This window comes from Juglans regia, chromosome 3 (assembly GCF_001411555.2).
Source record: "Juglans regia cultivar Chandler chromosome 3, Walnut 2.0, whole genome shotgun sequence".
In the NCBI taxonomy this organism is placed as follows: Eukaryota; Viridiplantae; Streptophyta; class Magnoliopsida; order Fagales; family Juglandaceae; genus Juglans; species Juglans regia.
This window is the reverse complement of record NC_049903.1, coordinates 15448798-15467605: the sequence shown is the minus strand read 5'-3', so window position 1 is coordinate 15467605 and position 18808 is coordinate 15448798.

Below are 18808 nucleotides of genomic sequence, written 5' to 3'. Positions count from 1 at the left end.
TTGAGGCTTATGTTGGCATAGATGTGAAACTTTTCTAAATAGGGTAGTTTATGCAAATTTTATGTTGAAGTTACATATGGACTTCCAAAGAACTTTTCTGTGCATTTTTTTATTTTATTTTTTCTGAAACACCTTTTCCAGCGAGTTTTACTTGCCGGAAATAATTTTTTCATATCAGAAGCATATTTGCGGCGACATGAAATCATCGTAAATGCTATTTTGTGGCGAAATCTACACGCTGGAAAAACTTAATGACGACGATAATTTAAAATCATTGGAAAAATAATGCGTTATTTGCGGCGATTTATTAACTTTTTGTGACGATGAATATCGCCAGAAATAACTTTTCTCGGCGATTTTAGTAGTAAATGGGAAGGGCATCTCCATCGATTTTTGGGACATTTGCGACAGACTAAAATCGCCGGAAATAATAGTTTTTTGTGATGATTTTTGCCTATCGTTGAAATTGATCAAAATCAGCTTCAGGATTTCTTCAAACCTGCGGCGATTACTAAATCACCGAAAATGATCAAATGTAGCGATTATTATTGTTATTTGCAACGATTTTGAGTGCTGGAAAAAGTCTAATTTCTTGTAGTGGTACAAAAAGCGTATATAGAATTAATTACTGGAAAATATTTTGACTATAAAGAAATTTTGTAAAAATAAACTTATAAACTATCGAAGTTTAATTTAATGCTAAATTATAAGATTTTTTTTATTTTAAAGTAAATTTTCATCCGAACATTTCAGTTTATAAATCTATGTTTAAGAAATCTCTTCAAACATTATGTAACATTTCTTCCCAATTATTATAAGGATAATATTAAAATATTTCAGTATTATCAGTACTACATATCCATCTACACTGTCACATGTTAATTATAAAATAATAATAATAATATTATTATATGTATCAATAATTGAAGATATTCGGATAAAGTGTACTCTCTAGGTAATAACATTAAATGGTTACAACATAATAGACAATAACTTGACAATGCCAAGATAAATGACAATGATAGAGATCAATATTAGTGATAACAAATAAAATAAAAAGGACAATGCTACAGTCACCAACAAATCCATTGGGAGTGGGTAACGAACATCTATTTTTTTTTTTAGTTTTTTTTAAAATACTTTTTAAATCCCCTTAAATATTTTAAAAAAAATATTAAAATCATAAACTCATTGAAAAATATTTTCTTAACCATTAAGTGAAAAAAAAAGAAAGATACCCACTCTCGTATAGGTTTTCTGGGTAGGACTAGTACTATTATCCAAATAAAAATTACTAAACATATATCAATGCAATATTTATGATTCTACCAACTTAAAATTAGTTTTACCAATTAGTTGCCTTATATAAATATTACATATACATATATATATATATATATACATACATATATTTAAGAACGAACACACACACACGTATATATATATATATATATATATATATATACATATATATATAAGAATGCGAGGCCTGGAAAAATCATCAAAATCGAGCTATTTGAACTCTGATCCAAGAATAATATTGTCGATTTGTAACAGTGCTTTTCTGCAGCTTGAAGCTACTGTATTCATCCTTCGTACATTAATCATTCAGCTCGCAAAAGAAATGGTTGCCTTCCTAATTAATTGGTTCTACTTTCTTTCTTCTTTTTCTTCTGGTTTATATATTATCTTTTCTGGTGGCGAGTTGTGATAGGCCGCTCATCCAAATATATTATATGTATATATATATATATATATATGTATATGTATATGTATATGTACTATGTACTTTCTTTGGTAGCGTCTATCAATAAGAGCTCTATAGCAACAATTGAAATATCAAATGAGTGGATAACATGCATGATGCATACGGATCATAAAAAGACTCGCATGCATGCGCATTAATGGGATGGCGACCAAACCTCTCAGCAAGTGTGAAAATGGGTACTCGTTCTTAATGTCTTGCTCATTTCGGGCCCCGGCCTGACCTATACGTGTTTGTACTTTTGTATGCCTGGTATTGTCCACGTACATGAAGTCAAATCTGTAAGCTATAATTTTGGCTTCGTTTATCATTTTAATTCATTTTATTTTATTATTATATATTTTTTTAATTTTTACATAAAATATAATAAATAATTTAATTTTTTCAAATCATAAAATAATAATAATATTAAAAAATTATATTTTAATAATATTTTATTCTACTATTTACAAACCATTTTCTAAAATAACTCATAACCTAAAATAAAAAATCAAGGTAATTAAGAGATAAGACTTACAATAAATAAGAAACGACTCAAATTTGTGAAAAATGTTGAGATATTGGCATGTGGAGTATTTTCGAATACTCAAAAAGTATTGAGATATCTTCGCTACTCAAATGTAGCCATTCTTAAAGAGAAAATAGTTCATAAGGTAAGTTGGACTCAATTACTCTAAAAAAATAGACCTCTATATAAAGAGGAGATCTCCGCAAATCTACAGAGTCTTTCCACAGAAACTCCATACGTACCAACTCCAGTACCACACATAACGACTCCAAAAGATATTCCTTAAATTCATCCATTGTATTGAAATATATGTAAGGTAATAATGAGAGATTGTAAAATTGCCTATTATAGTAGATTTTGCTCCCAAACAACTTGTACATAGACATTATATCGAACTATATAAATTTATGTATCTCTCTTTATTTATTTTTATTTGTAATTTATTTATTATTTATTTTTATAGATAAACGTAAAAAGTGTAACGCCCCGTTCCCGAAGGTCTGGAGAGTTAGCTCTTAATATTTAATATCAATTTCAATAACACAACTATAAAATCCAGAAAACTCCATAAAATGTTAATTCATTTAATCAACCCAAATATCTATGTTCCTTCATGGAGACAACAAATAAATTCTTAATAACATAAATTAAAAACTTTCTAAAGACTCGAAAATATCCTCAACTCATCAAATCAAAATAACCGAAAATAAATCAGTTTACTAACTACGACTCTCAAATAAGCACTTATACCATCAGAAACTTATTCCACAACGATTATCACACATTTCTAAAACTTCCTACTCTTGATCTCCAGCTGAGCTATCAAAATTATCTGAAATATAATTGGAGATAAAGGGTGAGTTATCAACAACTCAGTAAGCAGAGAATATACACCAGTGTGTAAACATGAGCATTTACAGAGATCAGAATGCAGAATAAAACATTTTTATTTTCAGAATGCGGAAGCAGAACATGTTATCAAAATATCAAAGCGAAGATTTAAAAATAATATCAAAAATATCATTTCGCATAACATAAATGATGATGATCATCATCGGAACATCATATCAGAACAAAAGCTATGTATAACCCTCGTGGTAGGGTTGTGTACTTGCAGATAGCCAAGCAGAACATAAATCGCTATGTCACCCAGGTGTGCACTCAAAATAGAGACCACTACTATAACTCGTGGCAAAGCCGTATCCACTATTATTATCCATGGTTGGGCCGTATTCACTATTATTAGCAGTGGTTGAGCCGTATCCACTATTGTAATCCGTGGTTGGGCCGTATGCCACTATTATCACCCGTGGCAGGGCCATAACTGAACAAAGCAAAAACATAATCAAATTCAGAATCAGAGAGTTATGCCAAAGGTTTTCAGAAATCACGTCTTACCCAAACAGAATAAATACAGAATAAATAACTGAGGTAGTTCAACTTTCTTTTCATAACCAAATATGTATATTTTTCAAAATATTCAACCGCAGCTCATTTTATTTTAATGCAAAGTCTAACATAGGAACCCCGCTTACCTGAAGTTAGCTTTTTTGAAATTTCCTTCAAAATGTCGAACAATAATTAATCGTCACCTATAAAATAATTACGTAATACTCGTAAATTTCCAATTAATCTCATATTTTGATATTTAATCATAAATTTCTAAAATAACCTATTTAATTCCTCAAAACCTAAAATTCTCATAATTCCAAAAATACCCTCATTTTCCCAAAACCATCAATATCCACTTAATCGAATTCGTACCGAATAAGAATTTAATCAAGCAAGTATTAAAATAAAAATAAAACTCAATAAAAATTAATATTCAAAATATTTAAAATACCAGCAACATTTTATAAATAAAAAGAATACATTGGTTACTAAAATTTCCATAAAATAAGTCATGAAAAACTCCTCTCATAAAAAAATAGGTTTACTTTCTTTAATTAACAATATTATTAAAATACAAATATAATATTTATTGAAACTTAAAGCAAAACTCATTTAAACATAAATTTCAAAAAATAAAACTTCTCACATGAAAACATTAGGTTAAACCTACCTTCCATATATATATATATATATATATATATATATATATATATTAGGTCAAAACTAGTAAGTACCCAACCTAGGTTAAAACTTTCCATATATATAATATATATATACAGTACGCATATATAACTTATAAGCATATACTAGACAAATAACACACGAGATTAACACATATGCAGGGGCAGGAACTTATCCAAGGGAAACCGAAGGACGCGTCGAGGAGTGAGGCGCGACAGGGTTGGCTAGAGGGATAGTGGTGGCGCGGCTGAGGAGCAGGAGTGCGGCGAAGATGCCGTCGAGTTGGGCTGAGCACGAGAGAGAGAAAGAGAGAGCAACAGAGAGGGAGTGAGAGACTGTTGAGAGAGAATGAGTGAGTGATAAGCAAAAGAGAGAGTGATGGGGGAACGGAGAGAGAGTGATCACGGCATGAGGAAGAAGATAATACCTAGAAGAAGAGAGGGTTGTACGGCAGCGACGCGTGGTGGCTCCGAACGAGAAATAACACTGAGCTGTTGATGCTCTGTTTTCAGGAGCTAAAACAAAGTATGTCGTGTGTTCCTCCTTCAACGACTGGACGACTGTGGTTGGCTTTCTGTGGTGGTGAGGATGGCTAGGGGGTGGTGCGCTGTTGCACAAAGGAGTTGCTATCTGTGAGTTCGTGTGGTAGGGCAGTGGCGTCACGGAGAATCAACCCGTGTTGTGCTACGGGCTTGGCCAATGATTGTATGTTGCACGGCTGCACTGAGGAGAAGGTCTCACAGTGAGAAAAGAAGTGGCTATGGTGAGGCTTTGGGCTTTGGGTGATGGTCGTTTTCGGTGGAAGTGGGTTGTTGTTTGTGTGGGAAGGAGTTGCTAACGGCGGCTGTGAACGTAACGAAGGCGTTCTCTACACATGGCTATTGTGTGCGTATAAATATGATGTGAAAACTCTAGAGATAAGAGAGACGTGTGTGCGGATGAAAGGCTGAGTCGTGTGTGTACATGCATGCTGTGGACGAGAGGAAAACCTAGGGGGAAAAAGAAAATAGACGAAAGGAATAAAACGTGCGAAAAAAAGAGTAAAATAGATTAAAATAAAATAAAATAAACTAAAACAAAATAAATAAATAAATAAATAAAAATTGAGTTTAATTGGATCCAAGTGTTACAAAAAGCATCGTATTAAAATCAGAATCATCAACTTGGATCGGATATGATTATTTCATTTATTTTTATCTATTATACAAATTAAGGCATTAACAATAACGATGAATACGTGGACATGAATGCCGATCATGATGATGATCCGTCGACGTTACCCATAAAATCTTCCAACTATCTTCCCCACGTAACACCTAATTAACATGCGTACAGATGTTTACCTAGAAAACCTTTCAAATTAGTACTATATATATATGTTTTCAGATATTTAACAAAATATATTAAATAATATATTATATAATAATATTATAAAATAAAGATATTTTTATAAAATAATATTAGTTTTATAAGATGTTTTATAAAAATATTTTTCATTTTAAATATAATAGTATAAATTATTATAAAAATATTATATATAAATTATTTTCATGGTAATTATATCAACATATGCAGGCTAGGGTGCCGGAATCTCAATCAGATCTGCTTCAACTAAGGATGAGATTATCTAATTCGTTCATTATGGTAGTCAAACAATACGTGTCATTACAAGTACGACGACTCATCAAGTGTCTCCAAATATAGCTTATAATATTAATATATATAGATTGATCAGAATGAGTAATATTTGTTTTCAACAATTGGACTTTTGATTTAATATAGATTAATAATACATGCACCTGGCTGGCTATATCTGTGTGTATATACATATATATATATATATATATATAGTGTATATTCAAAGTTAAGTACTAATTATATATCTTTAACGGTTTTCTTTTTCATATTGGGAGATATATAATATTATTAGTAATAGTGGGTGGCTTAATTTGTTACGTGACCTAATACCCGCTACGTGTCCCCAAATTATTATATATAAAAGCATATAGTCATGTTCGTACGTGGGTCAATGGTTAGAATATTGTTATTACCACCTATTATTTTCTTTCACTCTCGTCTATACATCCATAGATCGCTCTCTATCTTTATGTCTTTCATATCATTATCATTATTATCGTTAGAGACATGTTAGCGCGTTGTCCAATTTTAATTGATGGGTGTGCTAACACAAAAATGATTTTTTTTATATTTTTTAATATATTTAAATATTTTAAAAAATAAAAAATATATAAATATATTTAAAAATACTTATTTAATTATTAAATAAAAATAAAATTTTAAAATTAATATATAAACGTTCAAAGTGAATGAATAAAGTCAAGCTACATACTATTATTATTATTATTATTAAGACCTATTATTTTCTTTCACTCTCGTCTGTACATCGATTGCTCTCTGTCTTTATGTCTATCATCATCATTATCATTATTATCGTTAGAGTCATGTTAGCACGCATTTTAATTGATGGGTGTGCTGACACAAAAATGATTTTTTTTTTTATTTTTTTAATATATTTAATATTTTAAAAAATAAAAAATATATTTAAAAATACTTATTTAATTATTAAATAAAAACAAAATTTTAAAATAAATATATAAACGTTCAAAGTGAATGAATAAACTCAAGCCGCATACTATTACTATTATTATTATTCTTAGCACCTATTATTTTCTTTCACTCTCGTCTATACATCGATCGCTCTCTGTCTTTATGTCTATCATCATCATCATCATTATTATCGTTAGACTCATATTAGCGCTCTGTCCAATTTTTATTGATGGGTGTGCTAACTCAAAAATGATTTTTTTTTTATATTTTTTTAATATATTTAAATATTTTAAAAAATAAAAAATATATAAATATATTCAAAAATAATTATTTAATTATTAAATAAAAACAAAATTTTAAAATAAATATATAAACGTTCAAATAGAATGAATAAACTTAAGCCGCATACTACTACTATTATTATTATTAGGACCTATTATTTTCTTTCACTCTCGTCTATACATCGATCGCTCTCTGTCTTTATGTCTATCATCATCATCATCATTATTATCGTTAGAGTCATGTTAGCGTGTTGTCCAATTTTAATTGATAGGTGTGCTAACACAAAAATGATTTTTTTTTTTTTATATTTTTTTAATATATTTAAATATTTTAAAAAATAAAAAATATATAAATATATTCAAAAATACTTATTTAATTATTAAATAAAAAAAAATTTTAAAATAAATATATAAACGTTCAAAGTGAATGAATAAACTCAAGCCGCATACTATTATTATTATTATTATTATTATTAGCACCTATTATTTTCTTTCACTCTTGTCTGTACATCGATTGCTCTTTCTCTTTATGTCTATCATCATCATCATCATTATTATCGTTAGTCTTGTTAGCGCTCTGTCCAATTTTAATTGATGGGTGTGCTAACTCAAAAATGATTATTTTTATATTTTTTTAATATATTTAAATATTTTAAAATATATATATATATAAATATATTCAAAAATACTTATTTAATTATTAAATAAAAACAAAATTTTAAAATAAATATATAAACATTCAAAGTGAATGAATAAACTCAAGCCGCATACTACTAATATTATTATTATTATTAAGACCTATTATTTTCTTTCACTCTCGTCTGTATATCGATCGCTCTCTGTCTTTATGTCTATCATCATCAGCATCATCATTATTATCGTTAGAGTCATGTTAGCGCGCTATCCAATTTTAATTGATGGGTGTGCTAACACAAAATTGATTTTTTTTAATATTTTTAAATATTTCAAAAAATAAAAAATATATAAATATATTTAAAAATACTTATTTAATTATTAAATAAAAACAAAATTTTAAAATAAATATATAAACGTTCAAAGTGAATGAATAAACTCAAGACGCATACTATTATTATTATTATTATTATTATTATTATTAGCACCTATTATTTTCTTTCAATCTCGTCTGTACATCGGTCGCTCTTTGTCTTTATGTCTATCATCATCATCATCATTATTATCGTTAGAGTCATGTTAGCGCTCTCTCCAATTTTAATTGATGAGTGTGCTAACACAAAAATGATTTTTTTTTTATATTTTTTTAATATATTTAAATATTTTAAAAAATAAAAAATATGTAAATATATTTAAAAATACTTATTTAATTATTAAATAAAAAAATTTTAATAAATATTTAAACGTTCAAAGTGAATGAATAAACTCAAGCTGCATACTATTATTATTATTATTAGCACCTATTATTTTCTTTCACTCTCGTCTGTACATCGATCGCTCTCTGTCTTTATGTCTATCATCATCATCATCATTATTATCGTTAGAGTCGTGTTAGCGTGCTATCCAATTTTAATTGATGGGTGTGCTACCTCAAAAATGATTTTTTTTTTATATTTTTTTAATATATCTAAATATTTTAAAAAATAAAAAATATATAAATATATTCAAGAATACTTATTTAATTATTAAATAAAAAAAAAATTTTAAAATAAATATATAAATGTTCAAAGTGAATGAATAAACTCAAGCCGCATCATCATCATTATCGTTAGAGTCGTGTTAGGGCGCTGTCCAATTTTAGTTGATGGCCGTGCTAACACAAAAATGATTTTTTTTTAATATTTTTTTAATATATTTAAATATTTTTAAAAAATATATATATATAAATATATTCAAAAATAATTATTTAATTATTAAATAAAAACAAAATTTAAAAAAATATATATATAAACGTTCAAAGTGAATGAATAAACTCAGTATATTATTCAAACGTACTATATTACGTCTTTAAATTTTAAAAGAACAATACACGCACTATATTATGTACTTTAATAAAAAGTAATAAACAGTAAACAATAGATGAACAGTACATAAACAGAGACAACTGAAATTAAGCAGTAATAATTGACAGTAAACAGTACTTGAACAAAGATATTAAACAGTAAGCAGTTTATAAACAGTAACATCTTCTAATCTCTAATTAATAGTGAGATTCAAATTTTTTTAAATTTTAAGAATTAAAATTTATTTTATCTCATTTCATTACTTAAATATATTTTTTTTGAATTAAAATTTCAAGAATTAAAGAGACAAATGTTCCTTATGGAGTTGACATATCCGGTTTTGAATTTGGTCAAATATAAACCGATCATTTTTTTACGGAGCCCGGCTATGTAAATAATAAACATATTTAAGATAGATAATATTAAAGCAGTACGTTAATCTATAATGAAAAACGATGGATAGAGAACATTATTTTTTATAATCTTTTAAACAAATATATTTTAAATAATAGATATTTTTATAAAATATCTTATAAAAATAATATCACTTTACGTAAATACTCCATTTTAAAATATGACTGTATACAGAAAGTGTATCATTAGATTCATTACTCATCTATAATTTGTAGAACTAATTGGATATATATATATATATATATATATATAATTCGAAAGAAAAATATAAAAGAAAGAAAAGAAATTACTATCCTTGCTCTTACTTTGTGTAAATGTTAATAAAGACTTGTAGACTTATAGCTTAAAAACTTCACCCGAGTCAAAGTTTTACGGGATTTTGAGAGACACATAATAAAGAGAGACAACGAGAGATCTTGACACAGAGAGTGAAAGAAAATGATATTGCATGCTAGGGACATTTCCATAACATTTTCAAAAAGAAAAAAGGTCTAATAATTAATTTTATAGTCATTGACAGCTACATATAAGTTATAGAAAAGAGATGGTATCATTTTCACACTTAAATATTACAGATAGGTGGTTGTTCCATCCCAATGAAGTTATTAATTTCTAGGTGATCCATATGCATCATATATACATTAAAGTACAAGGGCTGTAGATATATATATATAAATATATATATGTATATGCACTAGAAAATATTTTTCTCAAATAATTAAAAAACTTTAATAGACATGCGTAATTTATTCAAAAAACATAAAAAGTAGACTTATTCATGCACTTGATCATTAATTTGTCAAGAAAGCTTGCGATTAGGCCATTATAATTACTACTTGGATCTAGTGACTATCACCACAACTCCACCACTCCCTTGAGTTCCCTGAGTGCTACTTATCGCCTCATTCTCACCATGAAAAAGTCTTTTTGCAAGCGATTTCGAGTATCAAATCGCGCACTAATATTAGATGGAAGGTATTTGTTTAAGAGTTTTGCTATGTACAAGTAAGTTTGCGTACTAATCTGCGTATTAATGTTGTTGTCTTCATATTCTAAATTTAAATTAATACTATTTTTAATAAAATCTAGTTTCTGACCAATCATATTGAATGGATGCACGTATTAGTGCGCATAATCGTTTACAATTAAAATTTTCCTTCGTTTAATGAAACAATGCGTATTGAAAACTAAAAATAATATTAGTGTACCAAACTGCTTGTACCTAACAATTCTCATAATATAAGATGAAAAGTAATAAACACGCGTATCTGTTTACAATTTTACTTTTTAGGTGGAAACGGAAGAGAGATAAATAACGTGCACCCTTCTCAATTCCCACGTAACGTTTGCAAGACATTACAGTTCTTTTTTTTTTTTTTTTTTAAATAAAACCTCCTTTGTATTACTTATGAATTATCTGTATACAAACTTTCCTGTAAAACAATACTATGAATTTCTGGTGGAACACTCTCCATCCAAATTTTTTCCTCAACTATAGAAAGGGACATCTTTGCAAGCTTATGTGCAGCTTGATTACATTCTCTAAACGTATGCTGTACTGTCCAACTTGGTCTATTCTTCAAAACTCCTTTCACATCTTCAATCATTTGACCAAACCATTCCCAACTTTCCTCTTTACTATTAACTGCCTTTACAACCACTAAGGCATCTCCCTCGAAAACAACTCTATCCATATGCAAATCTGCACATAGTTTCATTGCTCTCCACAGAGCTTTTATTTCAGCAACTATTGGACTGTGGTGACCTCTCTTCGAACTGCACAGGGATACCATAACCTCCCCCTTATCATTCCTTGCCACAATACCAGTTCCCATAATACCTTCCTTCTGATTTAAGCCAGCATCCCAGTTAACTTTCACCTGATCACATCGTGGGGCCTTCCATTTACTACCTCTTCTTCCTACTGCAGAAACCTCATCCATTCCCTTCACTGATACCTGAGCCATCTGGAAATCTTCTAATGTTGCTGCAGCTTGTTCAAGAATTGCACCAGGGCTAGCAAACTTTTTTTCAAAAATAAGATTATTTCTTCTCAGCCATACCCCCCTCATCATCACTGCCACCAACTCCAGCTCCCCTTTGAGTAACTTTTTAAAGCACATATCCCATAACTCAGTAAGCTGCAGCTCCTCACTCGACCATTTCTGCAGGGGACTCTTCTGCTCAGCCCAGACATCCATTGCTCCTCGACAACTCCATACAACATGAGTTATAGACTCCATCTCTGATTCACACACAGGGCAGCAAGGATTGTCCACCACTTTCCTCTTGAACAAATTCCTTCTAGTTGGTAAACAATCATTTAGAGCTTTCCAAAGGAAAACTTTGACTACTCCCAGCACATTTAAGCTCCAAATCTTCTTCCAATCAAACTTTGCCCCTTCAGACTGTTCCCCTTTTTCCCTCCTCTTCCTTCCCACCTCTAAATAATAGGCACTTCTCACACTAAACAGCCCATCTTTTGTTGCTCCCCAAATCTGTTTGTCAGGCATACCAGATTTACTCAAAGGCAAGCTGCACACAACCAAAGCTTCATCCTCATTAAGAACCTCCCTTATGAGAACTTCCTTCCATTCCCCACGATTGGAGTCAATGAATTCACTAACTCTCGCCTCTCTGCTAAGAACAGCAACAGGAGATTGAATGCAGTTTGTTAACAAGGTTGGGATCCATTTGTCGCCCCAAACCTTTATATTCTGACCAGTACCAACTCTCCAAACCAGACCTGCCTTGAGAAGTTCCAAAGAGCTCCATAAACTCTTCCAGATCAGATGATATGAACCCGTGGGAAAGGAATCCCTTGAACCCACAGTCAATTTGAAAACTCCCCAAGAAAGCCAAAATCAAGTCAATGGATGGAGAACCTAGACCCGATGAGAACCCGTTTCAAGAACCTAGATTATATTAAAATCTAGACCCGTTGAAGAACCCGTCTCAAGAACCCAGATTACAAAGGAGGAACGCCACAAAGGTTGTGATTTACCTTTGATAAGTTCAAAAGTTCAATTAAGAACAAGAGGAGTAAAACTCAACTCACAATGAATAAATTCATCAAATTTCATAATCTGATTAGAATGAGGCTACATAGAGTATTTAAAGCAAAACCTAATGAAACCCTAGCCAAAATAAACCCCCATCTTCCAAAAGTGCCCCTGGATGAACAGTGCCGCGGCTACAGTGCCGCGCTACAGTACTCGGCTACAGTAACCCTAACCCTAGTTCAATAAAATAATAACTTTCCCAACATGCCCTTGCATAGGCTCCCTTAAGTCCTTCTCATAATAAACTCAATTATTCTAAACTAATAAAATAAGTTCTTTAAATGAATTAAATAAGTTGAAACCCTTCAAGAGTCCAAAGCCTTTAAGTCTTGTCGTTGCCCTCTTCCGTAGCTGATCAAATGAATTAAAATTGGATCTTCATCCTTCAAGCCCCATCTTGAATGTTGGGCTCTTGCTAAACTTGTCCCAAATGGATTACATCAATCCTTGCATTTTCTCATTGATCTTCTTGGCCCATCTGGAAGTTGCAAATGATCTTTAAGACTAGACCCATCTTGGTTCCCATCATTCCCCCTCTCCTCAAAATGATTCGACCTCGAATCTCCACCTGGATCAAAGGGAAAATTGTTAGTAACATCGAAAATAGTAGAAACATGATACTTACCTGGAAGATCCATTACATATGCATTTTCATTAATTTGTTTAAGAATTTGGAATAGTCCATCCAAGCTACTCATGTCATCAACTAGTAAAGACTTTAAATCTGAAGGAGGAAATTGATTAAGTAAACAAACAATTTCAATTGGTGAAAATTTAGTAGTAGCATGAACACTCCAATTATATGTAAACTCAATGAATGGCAAACAATACTCCCACAAATGTTCATGAAGTACATCTAAAGTTTTCCTCGAACCAAAATGACCACTCCAATATGCATGCTCAATGAATGGCAAATGATACTCCCGCAAACATTCAAGCAACAAGTCAATGAATGGCAAATGATACTCCCGCAAACGTTCATGCAACAAGTCAATGAATGGCAAATGATACTCCCATAAATGTTTATGCAACATGTCTAAAATCTTATTTTCACGAGAATGACCACTCCAATTATATGCAAACTCAATGAAAAGCAAATGATACTCCCGCAAACGTTCATGCAACACGTCAATGTATGGCAAATGATACTCCCACAAATGTTCATGCAATACATCAATGAATGACAAATGATACTTCCACAAACGTTCGTGCAACAAGTCTTTGAATGGCAAATGGTATTCCCACAAACAGTCATGCAACACAACAAAAGTTTTCCTTACACCATGGTTACCCAACAAACCAGCATGTCCATCACACACAAGCAACTTACGCATAAAACTAGTAGGCACACAAAATCTATTCATTCTAAACAAGTACCAATCTAGTATATAGAACTTACCAAAAGATGCATTCTCACATGTTCCATACACACTAGCAAAGTCATCATTATTAGCATGCAATTCCTTATCATATTCAAATCTCAACAATTTCGCATCTAAAATGAAGACAAGGACATACCTTCTTGCTAAAGCATCAACCACAAAATTTTTCATACCTTGTGTGTATTTGAATACATGAGGAAAAGTCTCAATACAATCCTCCCGCTTAGTATGCATTCTAGTCAACAACTTACCTTGTCCCTTTAAGTGTGTCAATGACTCTTGTTTTTCCAAGAAAGGTCGATTAAGAATTGTCGCACCTGGCATAAAATCAATGTAGTGCTCTATCTCCCTAAAAGGTGGCAATCCACAAAAGACACCACTAGGAAACATGACCTCATATCCCTGCAACAAAGAGACAACAATACTAGGCAAACATACGTCAAGTCCGTTAGGATTAAGACTCGCCTTAGCACAAAAACTCACTTTTCTCTTTGTTTTTCTCTCACTTTCTTCACACTCTCTTTTCTTTCCACTCTGTTTTTCTTTTTCACTCTCTTTTTCATAATTACTTTTCAACTCATTCTCTCTTTTGCTTAAGGTTTTAGTCTCACCCTCTTCTTTTTTCTCTCTCATTTTTCTGTCTTTCTCCATTTCGGTCTCACTGTTTCTTTTCTTCTCAATCTCACCTTCACTCTTTCTTTTCAGCACAATCTCACTTTCACTGTCACCTTCACTCTTACTATTAAGCTCATTCTCACTTTTTCTTGAGGTTTCAGCCTCACCCAAATCTTTTCCCTTTGGTGGTTCGGTCTTCTCCTTTGCTACAACTTGATCATTTTTGTCCCACTTTGGTTTCCAAGAAGTACTAGAAACCGAAGTATACCTTGATGTACCCTTTCCTTTTAGCCGTCTCTCCACCTTCATAGCCATGTGCACTATGTCCTCTACCTCCTCATAATGTTGCAACTCAACTACATTGGCTATCTCCCTATTCAACCCCCTCAAAAATCTTTTCATTATGGCCTCCCGATCCTCCACTACATTAGCCCGAATCATAGCCACCTCCATCTCCTTATGGTAGTCCTCTACACTCCTAGACCCCTGTATAAGATTTTGTAATTTTTTGTAGAGGTCTCTATAGTAGTGGCTAGGTACAAATCTCCGCCTCATGATAGCTTTCAACTCTCTCCATGTTTCTACAGGCCTCTCAAAATTCCTCCTCCTATTGGATACTAATTGATCCCACCAAATAATCGCATAATCAGTGAACTCAATTACAGCCAACTTCATCTTTTTCTGCTCAGAGTAATTATGACAATCAAACACCAACTCTATTCTTTTCTCCCACTCTAAATAAACTTCAGGGTCAGTTCTACCTTGGAATGATGGTATTTTCATTTTGATGCTTCCAAGGTGCTTATCTACTCTATCTCGACCCCCTGAGTTTGCCCTAAGGCCTCTTCCATGCCTAACTCTTCTATGTCTACCCAATCCAACTTCAGATGTTAGCACTTCCTCATCCTCACCATACTCTCCATTCTCATACCCATTCTTAATATTAGGCTCATGTCGCCTCCTATCTTTCTCTGCTTGCAGATTTCTAACCATTGCTTCTTGATTATCCATGCTATTCCTCACTTCACCTAACACCAAGTTCAACCGCTCAAACTCATGTTGCATGGCATGCAACACAAAGGATGAGTTATCTACTCGCCCCCTTGGTGATGAGCTACTCCGATGAGACATTACAAGGTGCTGCACAGAAGAATGTTAGTGGTAAAAAAGAAAACCTCACACACTCCCTTACGTGTTTCAACTCGAATAATGACACTCTACTCGTGTTTCACTCTTAATGGCTTTTTCCCGATAATAGTCTCACACTCTCTTGCCTTTTACCTCAATAGTTTTTCCACTCAAGTTCTTTCAGAACTAAATGAACTCAATCAAGACAAGGCAACCTTGTTTTATCCCAACTAGTAATTAGATTCAGGAAACAAGAACAAGAGAAACATGAAGGAATAAAAATGACACGAGAATCAATGAAGTTATACGAATGAAAGAGTAGCAATAAGACAAGATACCAACTTGAGTGATGTATGCAGCAGCCCCTTTGATGATAAGGTTCAATCAACAAATTTCTTTCTTTCTCATTGTTGTAACTATGTAGCAACTTTGAATATGCTACCTTCTCTTCTCTTCAACTTCTTCTTTTTTTTTTTTTTTTGGAATTTTCTTTTCTTTTCTTTTCTTTTATTTTCTCTAATTCATCCACAAACAGCAATATTCAATTGTGAAAACCAACCAATTGAATTCAAACACACAAACATGGACAATGAAATAGAAAAGAATCAATGGAACGACACTCCAAGCAATTGACAAACTTAGAGATGCAGGAAACCCTAGAATTTTGAAACCCTAGGTGATGCAAATTTCAGCCAAACCCAAAACCTTAAGAATTTCGGCAGCCTACTTTTTATTTCAATTTTTTTTTTTTTTTGGCAACCCTAGAACAATGAAGCCCTAGAATTAAATTTAAGGATACTAAAATTAAAAGATAGAATCAGACCTGATTGGAAACCTTGCTCTGAATACCAAATGATATGAACCCGCGGGAAAGGAATCCCTTGAACCCACAGTCAATTTGAAAACTCCCCAAGAAAGCCAAAATCAAGTCAATGGATGGAGAACCTAGACCCGATGAGAACTCGTTTCAAGAACCTAGATTATATTAAAATCTAGACCCGTTGAAGAACCCGTCTCAAGAACCCAGATTACAAAGGAGGAACGCCACAAAGGTTGTGATTTACCTTTGATAAGTTCAAAAGTTCAATTAAGAACAAGAGGAGTAAAACTCAACTCACAATGAATAAATTCATCAAATTTCATAAACTTCATAATCTGATTAGAATGAGGCTACATAGAGTATTTAAAGCAAAACCTAATGAAACCCTAGCCAAAATAAACCCCCATCTTCCAAAAGTGCCCCTGGATGAACAGTGCCGCGGCTACAGTGCCGTGCTACAGTACTCGGCTACAGTAACCCTAACCCTAGTTCAATAAAATAATAACTTTCCCAACATGCCCTTGCATAGGCTCCCTTAAGTCCTTCTCATAATAAACTCAATTATTCTAAACTAATAAAATAAGTTCTTTAAATGAATTAAATAAGTTGAAACCCTTCAAGAGTCCAAAGCCTTTAAGTCTTGTCGTTGCCCTCTTCCGTAGCTGATCAAATGAATTAAAATTGGATCTTCATCCTTCAAGCCCCATCTTGAATGTTGGGCTCTTGCTAAACTTGTCCCAAATGGATTACATCAATCCTTGCATTTTCTCATTGATCTTCTTGGCCCATCTGGAAGTTGCAAATGATCTTTAAGACTAGACCCATCTTGGTTCCCATCATTCCCCCTCTCCTCAAAATGATTCGACCTCGAATCTCCACCTGGATCAAAGGGAAAATTGTTAGTAACATCGAAAATAGTAGAAACATGATACTTACCTGGAAGATCCATTACATATGCATTTTCATTAATTTGTTTAAGAATTTGGAATAGTCCATCCAAGCTACTCATGTCATCAACTAGTAAAGACTTTAAATCTGAAGGAGGAAATTGATTAAGTAAACAAACAATTTCAATTGGTGAAAATTTAGTAGTAGCATGAACACTCCAATTATATGTAAACTCAATGAATGGCAAACAATACTCCCACAAATGTTCATGAAGTACATCTAAAGTTTTCCTCGAACCAAAATGACCACTCCAATATGCATGCTCAATGAATGGCAAATGATACTCCCGCAAACATTCAAGCAACAAGTCAATGAATGGCAAATGATACTCCCGCAAACGTTCATGCAACAAGTCAATGAATGGCAAATGATACTCCCATAAACGTTTATGCAACATGTCTGAAATCTTATTTTCACGAGAATGACCACTCCAATTATATGCAAACTCAATGAAAAGCAAATGATACTCCCGCAAACGTTCATGCAACACGCCAATGTATGGCAAATGATACTCCCACAAATGTTCATGCAATACATCAATGAATGACAAATGATACTTCCACAAACGTTCGTGCAACAAGTCTTTGAATGGCAAATGGTATTCCCACAAACAGTCATGCAACACAACAAAAGTTTTCCTTACACCATGGTTACCCAACAAACCAGCATGTCCATCGCACACAAGCAACTTACGCATAAAACTAGTAGGCACACAAAATCTATTCATTCTAAACAAGTACCAATCTAGTTTATAGAACTTACCAAAAGATGCATTCTCACATGTTCTATACACACTAGCAAAGTCATCATTATTAGCATGCAATTCCTTATCATATTCAAATCTCAACAATTTCGCATCTAAAATGAAGACAAGGACATACCTTCTTGCTAACGCATCAACCACAAAATTTTTCATACCTTGTGTGTATTTGAATACATGAGGAAAAGTCTCAATACAATCCTCCCGCTTAGTATGCATTCTAGTCAACAACTTACCTTGTCCCTTTAAGTGTGTCAATGACTCTTGTTTTTCCAAGAAAGGTCGATTAAGAATTGTCGCACCTGGCATAAAATCAATGTAGTGCTCTATCTCCCTAAAAGGTGGCAATCCACAAAAGACACCACTAGGAAACATGACCTCATATCCCTGCAACAAAGAGACAACAATCCTAGGCAAACATACGTCAAGTCCGTTAGGATTAAGACTCGCCTTAGCACAAAAACTCACTTTTCTCTTTGTTTTTCTCTCACTTTCTTCACACTCTCTT